General features: G+C 43.3%; 1 protein-coding gene across 1 annotated transcript in view; it reads right to left on the reverse strand.

Moving 5' to 3' along the window:
* Iqch (IQ motif containing H) overlaps positions 1–14,262 on the reverse strand; it is a 219,227-nt gene that overhangs the window by 19,116 nt on the left and 185,849 nt on the right. The gene's annotated exons all lie outside the window — the stretch shown is intronic.

Here is a 14,262-nt window from a genome sequence, read left to right on the forward strand (position 1 = left end):
CAGAGTCTCTAGACATAAAATGGAGGCTGTGGTTTAGGAAGGAGATGCAATGTCCTCTTTCCAAGCAACAACATGAGGTTAGAGACCAAAGTGCACAGAGACCAAAGTGGGGATATTCTGGAGAAACCACAGTAGCTGGGGTTATAGTCATGTACCATCATGCCCAGCCCAAGGAAATTCATTGGCATGCCACTTTACAAGGGTTAGGAAACTCAAGGTGTGCTTCAGAATCAAGAAAAGGATTCCCAAATACCTCAAAAATCTAGTTACGAGCAAGACTTGTGCTTTACGAAGGCAGGTGTGGAAATCTGGAGCGAGGATTGTGGGGGTGAGCTGAGTACTACCCCCTATGATAGAGCTGCCTCTCTCCCCTCTCCCCACACAGGCTCCGCCTTTCTCTACATACACATCAAACTAGTCTTCAAGAATATCTGCTTGAAGGGACACACATTGTTAGCTTCCAACATCACCCACAGGTCTGCAGTTAGTTCAGCCCTTCATACCTCAAGGTCATAGCCAATGCCATGGGCCTTACACATCTGAAAAAACACATAGTAGAAAACTAGCGAGAGATTGCTGTGCTTCAGCTGGGTGGTCATCACTGCGTAACGACTGGTTGCCAATGACTGGAAAAGATCAAACTGAAAGTTAGAGAAAAACATTTAACTAAGGTTGTGTGTGTGTGTGTGTGTGTGTGTGTGTGTGTGTGTGTGTGTGCGCGTGCGCGCTGGTACTGGGGGCTTCGGCTAAGAGCTTTGTGCTTTTCTGTAGCCTTTTCATTCAAAACTAGCTTCCTACCACTTGAGTCATACCTCCTCTCTCAGCTTTTTACTGATTACTAAGATGTACAGATCTCTTGGATTTGCCTGCCTGGTTTGGCTTCAAATCAGGATCCTCAGATTTTAGCTTTCTGAGTAGTGACAATTATAATTGTGAGCCACCCATTAAATAAGCTTCTAACTTTAGGATAGTTATAGATTAGCAGAACAGTTACAGAGATAATAATGAGAGTTCCCATTGTAGTAAGGAAACTCAGTTGTGAGAAACAGAAGCCACCACTTAAAAGGCCAAATTATGAGTTTATTGAAGAGCCAGAGGACTGCTGGTGGACTCATATCCTTACTTCACCATAACCTTTCAGCTTGCCCTTTCTTTAACATTTGACTGAGCTGTGGAACCAAACTGCTGTATTATAGTAAGTTCACACTTCATTTAGATTTCATCTCATTAATATTTTCCAGGTCTCCTTTTGTGTTCTAGAATTTCATCTCAGTGCCTTAGTTTCCTCTGGGCTGTGACAGTTTCTCAGACTTCCCTATTTTTGGTGATCTTGACAATTTTTTGAGGGGGTTCATCCTGGGGCTTGAACTCAGGGCCTAGGCATTGTCCTTAAGCTTTTTTGTTCAAGGCCAGTGCTCTATCACTTGAGCCCTGGCTCTACTTCCAGTTTTATATTGGTTAATTGGAGATAAGAGTCTCATAAACTTTCCTGCCTGGGCTGGCTTCAAACTGAGATCCTTAGACCTCAGCCTCCCAAGTAGCTAGGATTACAGGTATAAGCTACAAATGACAAGTTTGAGGAGTACTGGTCAGGAATTTTGTGAAACGTCCCTTGCTTTGAGGGACTGATTTTCTCATGTTTGCGAGAAGACCACATAGCCAATCTGCCATTTTCATCAAAGGTCTGTGCTATTTTAGAATCTTGGATGTTGGATGTCTCTTAAAGGTCCCTGTGTTGGTTGATCCTCACTAAATAGAACCTGTAGGAGGTTCCTTATGAGGGGAATATGTAAAGAGGGGACTTCGTGGAAGTTATCAGGTCACTGGCTGTATGACCTGGAAGGGAATGATGGAGCCTAGACCTCTGTCTCCTGGCTAATGATGGTTTTGCTCTGCTACATGCTCCCTGGTATGGATACCCATCACTTCCACAAAAGGCTCAAAGTAATTGAGTCATTTGGTTACCAGTTAGAATCTCCAAAACCGTGAGTGAAACAAATGAGGTTGTTATTTGTTATATAGGTTAATTACCATAAGTATTTTGTTATTGTAAGAGTTGACATCAAGGATTGTGACATGACTTGGTATTGATGATATTGAGGTATTGATGATATTAATGATATGTTTTCCCCTTTCCCTACTATACTTTTTTGGAAACAAGGCACTAAACGTAGCCCACATTCTTGAGGTAGATAGCTTTAGAACTTTAATGCAACCTGCTTTCTTTGTTTAGGAAACTGCTATTCTTGCTTTACCCATTAGTGAGCACTATCCCAAAGAGATTGGTTACAGTAGGCCCAAAGAATTTTACTCATCTATTTCCTAAAAAAACATTGCGCATAAAATGAAGTATTGGATCCTAATGACGTTGTAGCCTGCCATTTGTTGTGTATGATATTTACCTTTGACAATCAGCTGTTTCTCCTGGGATAGCTAGAAATTTGAAGAACTGCAGATAGGTCTATGGACAATGCTAGGATATTTGAAATAAAGGTTCTTAGTCAAGACCTGGAGTTTTGGGGGATCTTCAGGTGCTAGAAAACTAGATGGTTGGACTTGCATAGTGATTTAGACTAAGAGAAGGCAGAGGAGGTGAGGCTGGCTGCGGGAGATGCTAGCATCTTGACATTAACCTGCAGTGAAATTTCAGGTTCTGTCTCTGAGGTCTTCAGGGAGCTGGGGCTAAGTGACAGCAAATAATGGACATCATTTCCCTATCTGTATTTCTCTCTCCTTGTCTCTGTCTGTCTGCCTGTCTGTCTGTCTGTCTGTCACATACACACACACATACACACACACACACACACACATGCACACACACACACACACACACATTTGACTCACTTTTGTGGCATAATTCCCCCACATGCAGTGTTTTCATCAAATGCTGAATCTGAGGGTCCTATTGGGGACCACTGTAAGGTGCTCTTCCCACAGGCAGTCAGAATCTGTGTCTATGGAAACGTAAAGAACCCCAGGGGGCTAATGCATCTTGAGATGTGTACCTCCATTAGTACTGAACCATTTGTAACCATTGTAGTGTTATTATTTTTTGGGGGGCCTGGTCGTGGGGCCTGTACTCTAGGCCTGGGCGCTGTCCCTCAGCTCTGCAGCTCAAGGCTAGCGCTCTACCACTTGAGCCACAGCACCACTTCCAGCTTTTTTCCTTTTACTTATGTGGTGCTAAGAAATCAAACCCAGGGCCTCAGGCATGCAAGGCAAGCGCTCTGCCACTGAGCCACCTTCCCAGCCCTGTGGTGTTATTTTTAACTGATACACAAAATAATAAAGCTGACCAGGTACCCATGGCTCACACCTGTAATCATAGCTACTCAGGAGGTGGAGATGTAACAATTGACATTCAAAGCCAGCCTGGACAGAAAAGTTTATGAGGCTCTTATCTCCAATTAACCACCAAAAAGCTGGAAGTGGAGCTGTGGCTCAAGTGGTAGAGCACTAGCCTTGAGCAAAAAAAGGAGAATTGGCTGGGAATGCTTGCCTAGCAAGCCCTGGGTTCAATTCCTCAGTACCACATAAATAGAAAAAGCTGGAAATGACACTATGGCTCAAGTGGTAGAGTGCTAGCCTTGAGCAAAAGGAGCTCAGGGACAGTGCCCAAGCCCCGAGTTCAAGCCCTAGGACTGGCAAAACAAAAGGAAGAAAAACCGGGTTGGGAAGGTGGCTCAGTGGTAGAGCGCTTGCCTTGCATGCATGAGGCCCTGGGTTCGATTCCTCAGCACCACATAAGCAAAAAGAAAAAAGCCAGAAGTGGTGCTGTGGCTCAAGTGGTAGAGAGCTAGCCTTGAGCTGCAGAGCTGAGGGACAGCGCCCAGGCCCAGAGTTCAGGCCCCACAACCGGGGGCCCCCCCTCCCAAAAGAAAAGGAAGAAAAGTTAAGGGATATTACCCAGGTTCTGAGTTCAAGCCCCATTACTGGCATATAGAAACAAACAAAAACCATAAAGCTGTACATACTAACAGGATATGTTGTATACTGTGTAATGTTTAAATATGTGCACATTGCATGATGTGTAAACCAAATTAAAAGTATTAATTGCCTCAAACATTTATCACTTATTTATGGCAAAGACTTACTTTATTTCTGGCTTTTTGAGGGATAAAATACATTCCTGTCTCCTGTGTCACCCTGTAAACAGTGCCACCGCCTCTTGCTCCTTCCTGTCTCATTGTAACTTAATACCACTGACCAACCTCTTTCTCCTGACCTTCTCCTTAAGGATTTATTTCTAAACAGAAGAAAATCTCCTTGACCCTTCTATGTTGTGCAACCCTAAACTGTTTCCATCCTATCCTGAGTTGTTCCCCTGATCGTCTCCCCATATGACTAGGGATTTTCTGGGGTCAGCCCCTGCTCTCTTTCTGAATCTCCAGGAACCTAGGCACGATGTTCACATAGCACAGACCTTCAGAGTCTGTGAATAAATAAAACCAATTAGGTGGAGAGCCCTTCCTCTTTTTTAAATTTGTGTGTGTGTGTGTGTGTGTGTGCACGCATGTGTGTGTACCAGTACTGGGGATTGGAACTCAAGTCCCAGGCACTGTCCCTTAGCTTTTTCTGCTGGTGCTCTAGCACTTGAGCCACAGCCTCACTTTCAGCTTTTTGGTGGTTAATTGAGAGAAGAGTCCCATGGATTTTCCTGCCAGAATGGCTTTTTGTTGTTGTTGTTGTTGGTTGTGGGGCTTGATCTCTGGGCCTGGCCCAGACTGGCTTTTAATGTGGATCCTCAGATCTCAGCCTCCAGGATAGCTATGATTATAGCCATGAGCCACAGGGTTCCTGGCTAAGTCCTTCCTTCTGACTTAAGAGGCTTCAAAGCTATGAGAGCTTAGGGATTGTCTGTGGATATGTGCTTTGGGGTAGAAACAGGTAAGTTTCAAAGCATCACACCAAGCCCAGGGAATGACAAAGCAGGACAGTCCCTCTAGGCCTTGAGACCAAAAGGACAGTGTGACTAGTTAGAGTGACTAGAAGCAGTTAGGAGAAGCTCTGGATGTCTGGCTAGAGAGTCTGGAGGGGTATGACCGTCAGCTCTGCCTAACCCACCATGTGATGCTCCTGTCCCAGAAGCCTGAGCCTTGGCACTTGGGGTGAACTGTAAATACTTTGGAATTCCGTGTAGCAACTGAGCATGTAATTACATGGTAATTGCCATGAATTCACAAGATAATTCCAAGGTTATTTTTGTTCTCTAAACTTGTCTTCTGCTGCCATAGTAGATAAGTAAAGCATAGATCAAGTCCCGGTTAGCAAGAGAGGCCAGGCAGGCACCCAGTAGCAGGGTCCCCCTTCGGTGCTGTGGATGGAGGCCACAAATGCCAGCATAAGAGCTCACTGTCCTGCAGTACATCCTGCAGTACAGGATGCCTTGAGGTCTCTACTTCTCTGTTGATCTAAGACCTAAGCTTATAATTCATAAGGAATCTGAAAGAAGAGTCAGGGTAGTTGGTATATCTATCAGCCACTTCTTTTCTGTTACAATTGCCATCCCAGACTAGACTTCGATGGCCTAAGGATACAAGGACTTCTGTAGTGATTATACAGAATCAGGAAGACCACAGTTCAACATCTGGCTGGTCATTGCCCATCTGTGTGGTCTTAAATGTCACTTAGCTTCTCTGACATTTGATAATTAACTAGCATCATGCTTGGAACTTGATAAATGGTAGCTACTATTTCTTGTTGCTGTTTCCTTGGAAAAGACTTAGAAATTTCAATAAATGTGCTTTCTCAAGCTGTTCTAACTTTCACTGGTGACACATTCTCTCTCCTTACCCTATCCCTCATCTTGTAAGATTATGAAGTGTTGTCCCCAGATTGTTTTCCCCAAATCCAAGTTGGTTAAGACTATTCTCCACCACAGAAGTTTTCAGTGTCCCCCTCTTTTCATTCAGGATGACCTCTAGAGTCTTGTTTGGTGGAAGATCCTCTCAAACTTGCCCAGTGCACCATCCCAACCCCTCGGATCTCCCCACTCAGGTTTTTCTTCTCGGGTTCTGTGTTCATGTTTCACACTGAAGAGGCCACAGTTTCTCTTTAGTTTCTGTCCCTTTTGCTGGAGGTCTTCTTTTCTTACCACTTAGGGACAGCCCTACTCTGTAAGGCTGAGCCAAATGTCACCTGTACTTGTCCATCCATAGTTATCTTCTGCCTAAGGCTCTGGCAGTAGGTGGAGAACCTGCCACTCAAAGGAACCGATAGGAGGCCTGTGATTTTTTTCTTTGTATTTTTTGGGGGTAGGTGGGTTGCCCACCTTGGAGGTTAAATTCAGGGCCAGAGTACTGCCCTTGACCTTCCTTTTTTGTCAAGGCTATACTCTGCCACTTGAGCTACAGTTCCATTTATGGCTTTTTGGTGTTTAATTGGAGATAAGAATCTCATAAAGTTTTCCTACCTGGGCTGGCTTTAAACCGAAATTGTTAGATCTCAGCCTCCTGAGTAGCTAGGATGACAGGTGTGAGCCACTGGCAATTGGTTGATATGTCTATTTTAATATCTACATCTCTTCCATATCTCCTTTGCAACTCCTCCTGGTCAGGGATTTTATTAAAAATCTTTCCCGAGGCTTGGTGAGATTCTTGGTACATATAATAAGCACTTGATAAGTATATTACAGTATGGCAATAAAGACAAACCTACAAATACACATGCTTTTTAAAGAAAGACATAACCAACTCCACAGTGCCTACAAGAAAACCCTTTGTCTATGATTCTCTTTTATTCAGCCTGATAACACAGGGGCTAGGAGTATGGAGGTTAGGAGTCGATGAGTATTAAAACAGCATCAGGCACATAGAAAGCATGTAGTAAACGTTAGCTATTATCACCTATTGAACTAAACATGTTCTCTCAGTTATTTAAAATAACAAGTTATCAATGAACCAAATAAGCCTTTTATCAAAAAGGAATATCTGGCGGGGCACAGGTGGCTCGCACCTGTAATCCTAGCTATTCAGGAGGCTTAGATCTGAGGATCACAGTTCAAAGCCAGCCTGGGTAGGAAAGTCCAAGAGACTCTTAGCTCTAATAAACCACCAGAAAACCTGAAGTGGTACTGTGGCTCAAGTGGTAGAGCGCTCACCTTGAGCTGAAGAGCTGAGTGACAGTGCCCAGGCCGAGTTCAAGCCCCATGACTGACAAAAATAAAAAAGAAAGAAAGAAAGGAAGGAAGAAAGGAAGGAAGGAAGGAAGGAAGGAATACCTGTGCTTTGCTATTTGTTCACTTTATAATTTTGGGCAGCCAACAATTTTCCTTAGTTTCAGTTTCCTATTCTGTAAAATAGGTATAAAAATCCTTGTCTACATTTTAGAATAAAATAAATTCATGTCAACTTAAAGCATTATTCATTGAATAAATGATAAACACCATTACGAAAACATTATATTGTATAATCCACTCTTTTCTGGTATTATGTGGCCAGTTAACTTTGCCAAAGATCAAAAAAAAAAATCATAGCCTCTAATCTTAGCTATTTGGGAGGCTCAGAATAGGAGGATCAAGGTTTGAAGCAAGCCTGATTAGAAACATTCTTGAGATCCCTCCTCACCCAAGAGCTGGCATGCTGACAGAGTTTGATATCTCAGCTATACTCAAAAGCCTCCCAAAAGGTAGATCACAGCCCTACGGTGCCTGAGCAGGATGTGAGACTCTATCTCAAAGATAACCAGTGTAACGAAGGTCTAGAAGCGTGGCTCAATGGAAAGCACCTATCTGGCATGTGTAAGGCTCTGAGTTCAAAGCCCAGTACTGCCAAGAAAACAAATCCACAATTTGAAAATATGTATTAAAATTATGCAGTCCTTCCTTTGATCCAACAATTCTACTTTTTGGAATATATTTTCAGATAAACCTAAACTGAGCACACAATGATGCATACACAAAGTTATTCACTATAGCAGTTCATAATATGAAAAATGGAAAGGAGCCAAAAATCTACCATAGAGGAAAAGATGAATATATTACGGCACATGCATACAATGGAATATATTGTGGGTAAAAGGAAACAACAGTGTTCTTTGGGAACTGGTATTGAAAGCTCTCCAAAGAAAAAAGATTGGAACTATGTGTGTGTATTCTCGGCTGCATTTTGAATATAGAAGGGGAAGAGGTATCTTCTCTTTGTGTGTTTGCTTGGCACACTGTTTCAGGTGTGGTGGGAACTGGGCCCTAATCAAAAGGACTCATCTTTTTGCAATTCAATAAATATTATTTTGTAATCAGATGCACAGAGGCATTGCACCTTGTATTTGTCCTCTAAGAGTATTGTCTTTTGGTCTCACTACGCCTAGAGTCCTGTATAATTTATCATGTCCTGGTGTATTTTAGATCTAGCTCAGAAGAATTTGTCTTTGGGTGGATGATGCAGCAGTGGTACTCACTCGATACTATGTTCAAAATGAACTATATAACTTGTGGGTATGTACAGGAGGGAAAAACTGGGAGAGTGAAAGAAGGGGTGACACTGTCCAAAAGCAAAGGTACTTTACCTGATTTATGTAACTGTAATCCCTCTGTACATCTCTTTTATAACAACAATAAAAAATAATTTTTTTTCGGTTGTGGGACTTAAACTCTGGGCCTGGGCGCTGTCCCTCAGCTCTTCAGCTTAAGGCTAGAGCTCGACCACTTAAGCCATAGCGCCACTTCCGGTTTTCTGGTGGTTTATTAGAGAGAAGAGTCTCACAGACTTTCCTGCCTGGGCTGGCTTTGAACCGGGATCCTCAGATCTCAGCCCCCTGAGTAGCTAGGATTTACAGGTGTGAGCCACCAGTGCCTGGCAAAAATAAATAAATAAATAAAAATTTAAAGAAATAATTTGTCTTTTGAATCATGTAAATATATTTTTTCTCTTAAAAAACTTGATTTTGAAGAGCTAAAGTGTATATATCATGTGTATTACTGGGCATGTAAACACTTTTAGCAAATATGGTTCTTGGTCCAAGTTTGCTGTTTGCTATAAATAAATGTCAAATATAGGAGATGCTTTTATTTAGGAAACTGCTCCATGTCTACTCATGCTTTTTTATTATTTATTTATGTATCTATTAGTACCACAGTGGGACTTGAATTCAGGGTCTAGGTGCTGTCCCTTAGCTTTTCGACTCAAGTCTGGTGCCCTACTAGTTGAATCACACACCTCTACTTCTAGGGTTGATGTGTGTGTGTGTGTGTGTGTGTGTATGTGGTTAATTGGAGAAAAGAGTCTCGTGGACGTGGACTTTCCTGCCCAGACTGGCTTCAAATGTTAATCCTCAGATTTTCACCTCCTGAGTAGCTAGGATTATAGGTGTGAGCCACCAGAGCTCAGTTTCGAGTTGATTCTTCCTGAACCATTATTAATTGGTAGAGGTCAGGGGTCAGGTGATGAGCTGATGAAAACTTAGGGTAGGAGCTGTTATCACAAGATTATTCCTTCTAAAAATTTCAGCAAAAATCAGTGATAACAGGGGATGGTATGTGTGTGTGTGTGTGTGCATTTACATGCACACGCGTGTGCCCACGCACACATGAGTGCCAGTACTACTCTTGATCTCAGGGCCTGACTGCTGTCCTTTAGCTATTTTACGGGAGGCTGGCACTCTACCACTTGAGCCACACCCTCACTTCCAGATTTTTGCTGGTTAATTGGCAATACAAGTCTGATAGACTTTCCTGCATAGATTGGCTTCTAACCTCAATCCTCAGGTCTCAGTCTCCTCTGTATCTAGACTTATGGGCATGAGCCACCGACACCCAGCAATAAAAGACTTCTTGAGAGAAGCTGCAGTGTGGAAGCATGGGCCTTTCCTGTGTCCATCACTGGAGGTGTTCTAACCCTTAGCCTTCCTCAATACATGAAGCTGCCTGGCCAGGCCTGGTGCAGAGAGCCCTGTTCCTCCAGCCCCATAAAAATCAAATGGCTTAGGAGATCATTTTGTCCTCCTTTGTATTTTACAAAGGAACCAGAATCCATGATCTATGACACCCAGACCAGTGCTCTTCAGTCCAGATCCCCCCCTGGCCACATCTGGAATGTGCAGAAGTTTCAGGAGTGAGCTTTCCCCACTAAAACAGGAAGAAATAAAACACAAAACACTGGTAGAAGTCTAGTCTTATTAAACTACCTTTCTAAATCACAATCTAACAAGAATGCTTCAAGCTAAATAAAGGAAGCTGGAAATACTCCTTTTCACTGGAGAATATAATTTTGCTTCAGCCACAATTTAAATTGATTTAGTTCTGAGCACCAGCACTTGAAGTGTGGAGCATATTCTATTTTCGCCATGATACTTGTTTTGACAGTGATGCATTTCAGTTGACATAGTTGAAATCCTTATGTAATAAATCTCTGCCTGAAAATTAATCATGTTTATAATATTCTGAGAATTAATAACACCCATTGCTCAAATCATTAACTTAAAAAAGGAGCTTCCAAAATCTGTTCTCGGCAGTAAGGGACAACAAATAAATGAATGTTTGATAAAATAATCCAAGTAGCAGTTTAACAAGCGTAAACTGGAATGTGGCTGCAATAACACAGAACTATTGTTTAAGGGTTGGCAGAGGTTGATGAGGTTCTTATTTCAGTTACGAAGCAGGCATCCACATGCATAATGAACTGCTCTCTGAATTATTAATGTGTTGCTTATTTAGCCTCATCTGTCTAGAAGATAATGTATCCTAACTCTAATGAGTGATCGGTTTTGTACATAATTACAGTAGCAGCAGTTGGGGGGGGGGGGTTGTGCGTCTTCAAAAGAAGGAGTTCTAAAAATAAAGTCATCGCATAAACTCTGTTGTTGTTGCATTCTATCAAAATCAAACCCGAAGCATTTGAGAATTTGTAATAAATTACAGGAGACGGAATCATTATTAAAATCATAATTTAACACAAAAGGTTTTACTTAATCATTCATTACAGATCATGGTCTGTTAAAATGGGGATTAAATGGGGGTTGTTTTAAGGTGTTAGCAAAGATGTTCCTTTTGGCCACTCACCAGCCATGGGTTGGAGGGTCCAGGAAGTGGGGAAGAGTAAAAATGATAGAAAAAGGTGATGCTTTATGTTAATTGTGGCAGAACACTATTTACTTATCTATTTTTGTGCGGATACTAGGGCTTGAACTCAGGCCCTGGGTACTGACCCTTAGCTTTTTGCTCCATGTTGCAGCTCTACCACTTCAGCCCCAGATCCACTTCTGGCTTTTTGGTGATTAATTGGAGATAAGAGTCTCACAGATTTTTTCTGCCTGGACAGGCTTCAAACTGGGATCTTTAGATCTCAGACTCCTGAGTAGCTAAGATTATGGGTGTGAGCCACCAGCACCCAGCTGTTTAAACGTATCTTTTTTTTTTTTTTTTTTTTGGTTGGTTGTGGGGCTTGAACTCTGGGCCTGGGCACTATCCCTGCACTCTTCAGCTCAAGGCAAGCGCTCGACCACTTGAGCCACAGCTCCACTTCCTGTTTAAACATTCTTGATCACCGGAGATGTCCTGTATGTGGCCTATAGCTAGGAATGAAACCCAGAAGCAAGATGAGGTGAATGGGAGAGTGCTTCTAATTCCAAGCACTGCTTCTGAGAGGGCTTTCTAAAAGTCTGCATGTGAATGCAGCAGATTATCTTTACAAGGCTTATGCTGAATGCTAAGTCAGCTTCCAGGTCCCCTTAAGACAGGACATGCAGCTGGTTTCTTAGCCATGAGGCTTCAAACTTTACTGCTGTCTCTTCCTCCAGCATTGAACCTAGGCTCCTGCAGATCCTGTGGATGAAGATAGGGGCCACAGGTAGAGATGGTCCTGGGAGATTCTCAGCAATGTCCTGGGGTTGATTAAAAGAAGTCTGTTTCTTCTGCCCAGTCTAACTCTGCTCCTCAATAAACAGAAATGGAGGGGATCCCATGAGCCACATCCTACCTGGTGCCTCACAGGACAACTGGATTGAGGAAGAGGTAAGCAAAGTAGCTGCATGAACATACAAGGCATCAGGTACCCTCTGTTGGAGGACTGTGGAGACCTTGTCAAACAGGCCCTTTAAACCCAGGACCCTCCAGGGTCCTGGAAAGGCCCAGTAGAGGCTGGAGAAAACTCTCTGGAAAAATGTGTGTAGAATATTAGAATGTGTCCTCTTTTATCTCTAATATATTTGGATTTCAAGTAGAACTTCTTTGCAGAAAGGGTTCACAGACCAGCCACCAGTGGATCACACCTGTAATCCTATGTACTGAGGAGGCTGAGATCTGATCATAGTTCAAAGCTACCCTCAGCAAGACAAAAAGTCTGTGAGACTATTATCTCCAATTAACTAGCAAAAAGCCAAAAGTGGAGTTGTAGCTCAAGTGGTAGAGTGCCAGCCTTGAGTGAAAAAAAGCCAAGTAAGAGGTTATTAGTTCCTGAGTTCAAGCCCCAGTTCTAGTACACACACACACACACACACACACACACACACACACACACACACAAAAGGGAACATAACCTACTATTGTAGAAGGCAGCAGCAGAAGCCCTTTGTCTGCCATCAGAACAATGTGGCAGAGAACCCAATTCACTTGCTCCAAGGGCCATCTGGTCCTCTTGACCTTTGTTCTTTCTCTCCATGACCACCTTGTTTGACCAAGCACCCACCTTCCCAGAGACTTAGCCTTTCTAACCCAGGGGCCTAGAATGTCTGGTCCCAGTCACACTTGGCACAGGACCAGTGACTGAAAGGGAGGCTGTGGCTGCAGAATGAGGCAGATCACTAGAGGCATCCTTGATCAAGATGGAAAGTTGGGTGTTTCCTGACGGTGAATGGAGCCAGCATAGAAATCCCAAGGAGGGGAACAGCATAGATTTGCTTTTGGCCTGATGGTCTTGACTGCAGTGTTTATTTAGGCTGAAGGGGAGGCAGGAGGCAGGGGGTCATACCCAGGAGCTATGAGAATACTAGTGTGAGGGTGATGGAAGCAGAAATGAAGACAGATCTTCCTGGACGGAGGGGAAACCTCAGCTAGAATCTGTGTGACCAGCTGCCCACTGAGAATGGGCTAAGGTATATCTTATCAGACACTGGCCTGATCTCCCACAAGGCAAGCATAGGGGCCAGAAAGGTAGATTTGAGTAGTTCCCCATGACAACTTCAAGCAGGGGAATTCTGTAGAATATTGGATCTAGAAGTCTGAAACTCAAAGCACTTGGGGCTAGAAAAATATGGTGACTGTCAGAAAGAGAGTCAAGGAAGCCATTTACATTTACTTCCGCATGGGAATAAGCAAAAAGACTTGGCCAGTGGAGAAGGGAGGACCCAAAGAGAAACCTGGCACTTCCACATACTGCTTCCTCTTCCTCCTGGAGGACCTCTTCCCTCTCCTTTGGCCAAGACCTTCACATGTCTGGAACTAGTTTCAGAGCAGTTCTGTGACTTGCCTAGTGTTTGTAAGCAGCAGCCTAAAACATGTTTTTTGTTGCCCTTATAAATTAAAAGCTGATGGACACTCTGCCCTATTCCCCATTTTATCCCTGTGCCCTTGGATTTGAGTTATCCTCTGTGCAGTCCCTTTGTAATCCTTGGGCTTTTGGAAGAATAGGATTCACCAATAAGTATCCTGTGACAGAAGGCAAACTGCACCTCAAACAGACAATATCATCTTCTTATTATCTGAAAGGAAACAGCTCAGAACTCAGGAGACCATTTGTTAGGTAGCTGGTTCCTGTTCTGTTCTAGTGGTGAAATGATAAATTAATTCTCTAGAACTCCTCCAGAGATAAGAGACTGAACTAATGGCCAACTAGGCCATACTGGTGACTTGGGCCTATTTACTCTGCATACCTTTCTCACCCTTTCTCTAAGTTCTCCCTATTTAACCTAAGTCAATACCTGAACTCCTGAAGATGGTGGAAGAAGTACTGAGTGCTGTCCTCCTATGGCCTCCTTCCTGCCTTCCACTATGTCTTTTTTTTTTTTTTTTGCATTTGAGGGTGAGTGGCCAGACCTATTGTGGGACTCTTGGACTTTGGGCCTGGAGCCTAAAAACCCGGTTTCATTTTTTTTTCTTCTTCTTCTATTCAAGAGCCTGGCAAACAGACTGAGCTCAGCATTGTAAAGGCCCATTCCTGGACGGCGAACAGACCTCGCCCAGTACCTGCGTTACCTAGGCAACTGGGACACCTGGAAGAGGTCACACCTGCATCCGCTGAGGTCACATCTTAATCTGATGTGGCCACACCTTTCTCCCACCTGATCCCACTTCCCTTTACCTGGACACACCTTTCCCCCGCCCCCTACCCT

Source organism: Dipodomys spectabilis, unplaced genomic scaffold (genome assembly GCF_019054845.1).
Source record: "Dipodomys spectabilis isolate Male_0828 unplaced genomic scaffold, ASM1905484v1 ptg000108l, whole genome shotgun sequence".
Lineage (NCBI taxonomy): Eukaryota > Metazoa > Chordata > Mammalia > Rodentia > Heteromyidae > Dipodomys > Dipodomys spectabilis.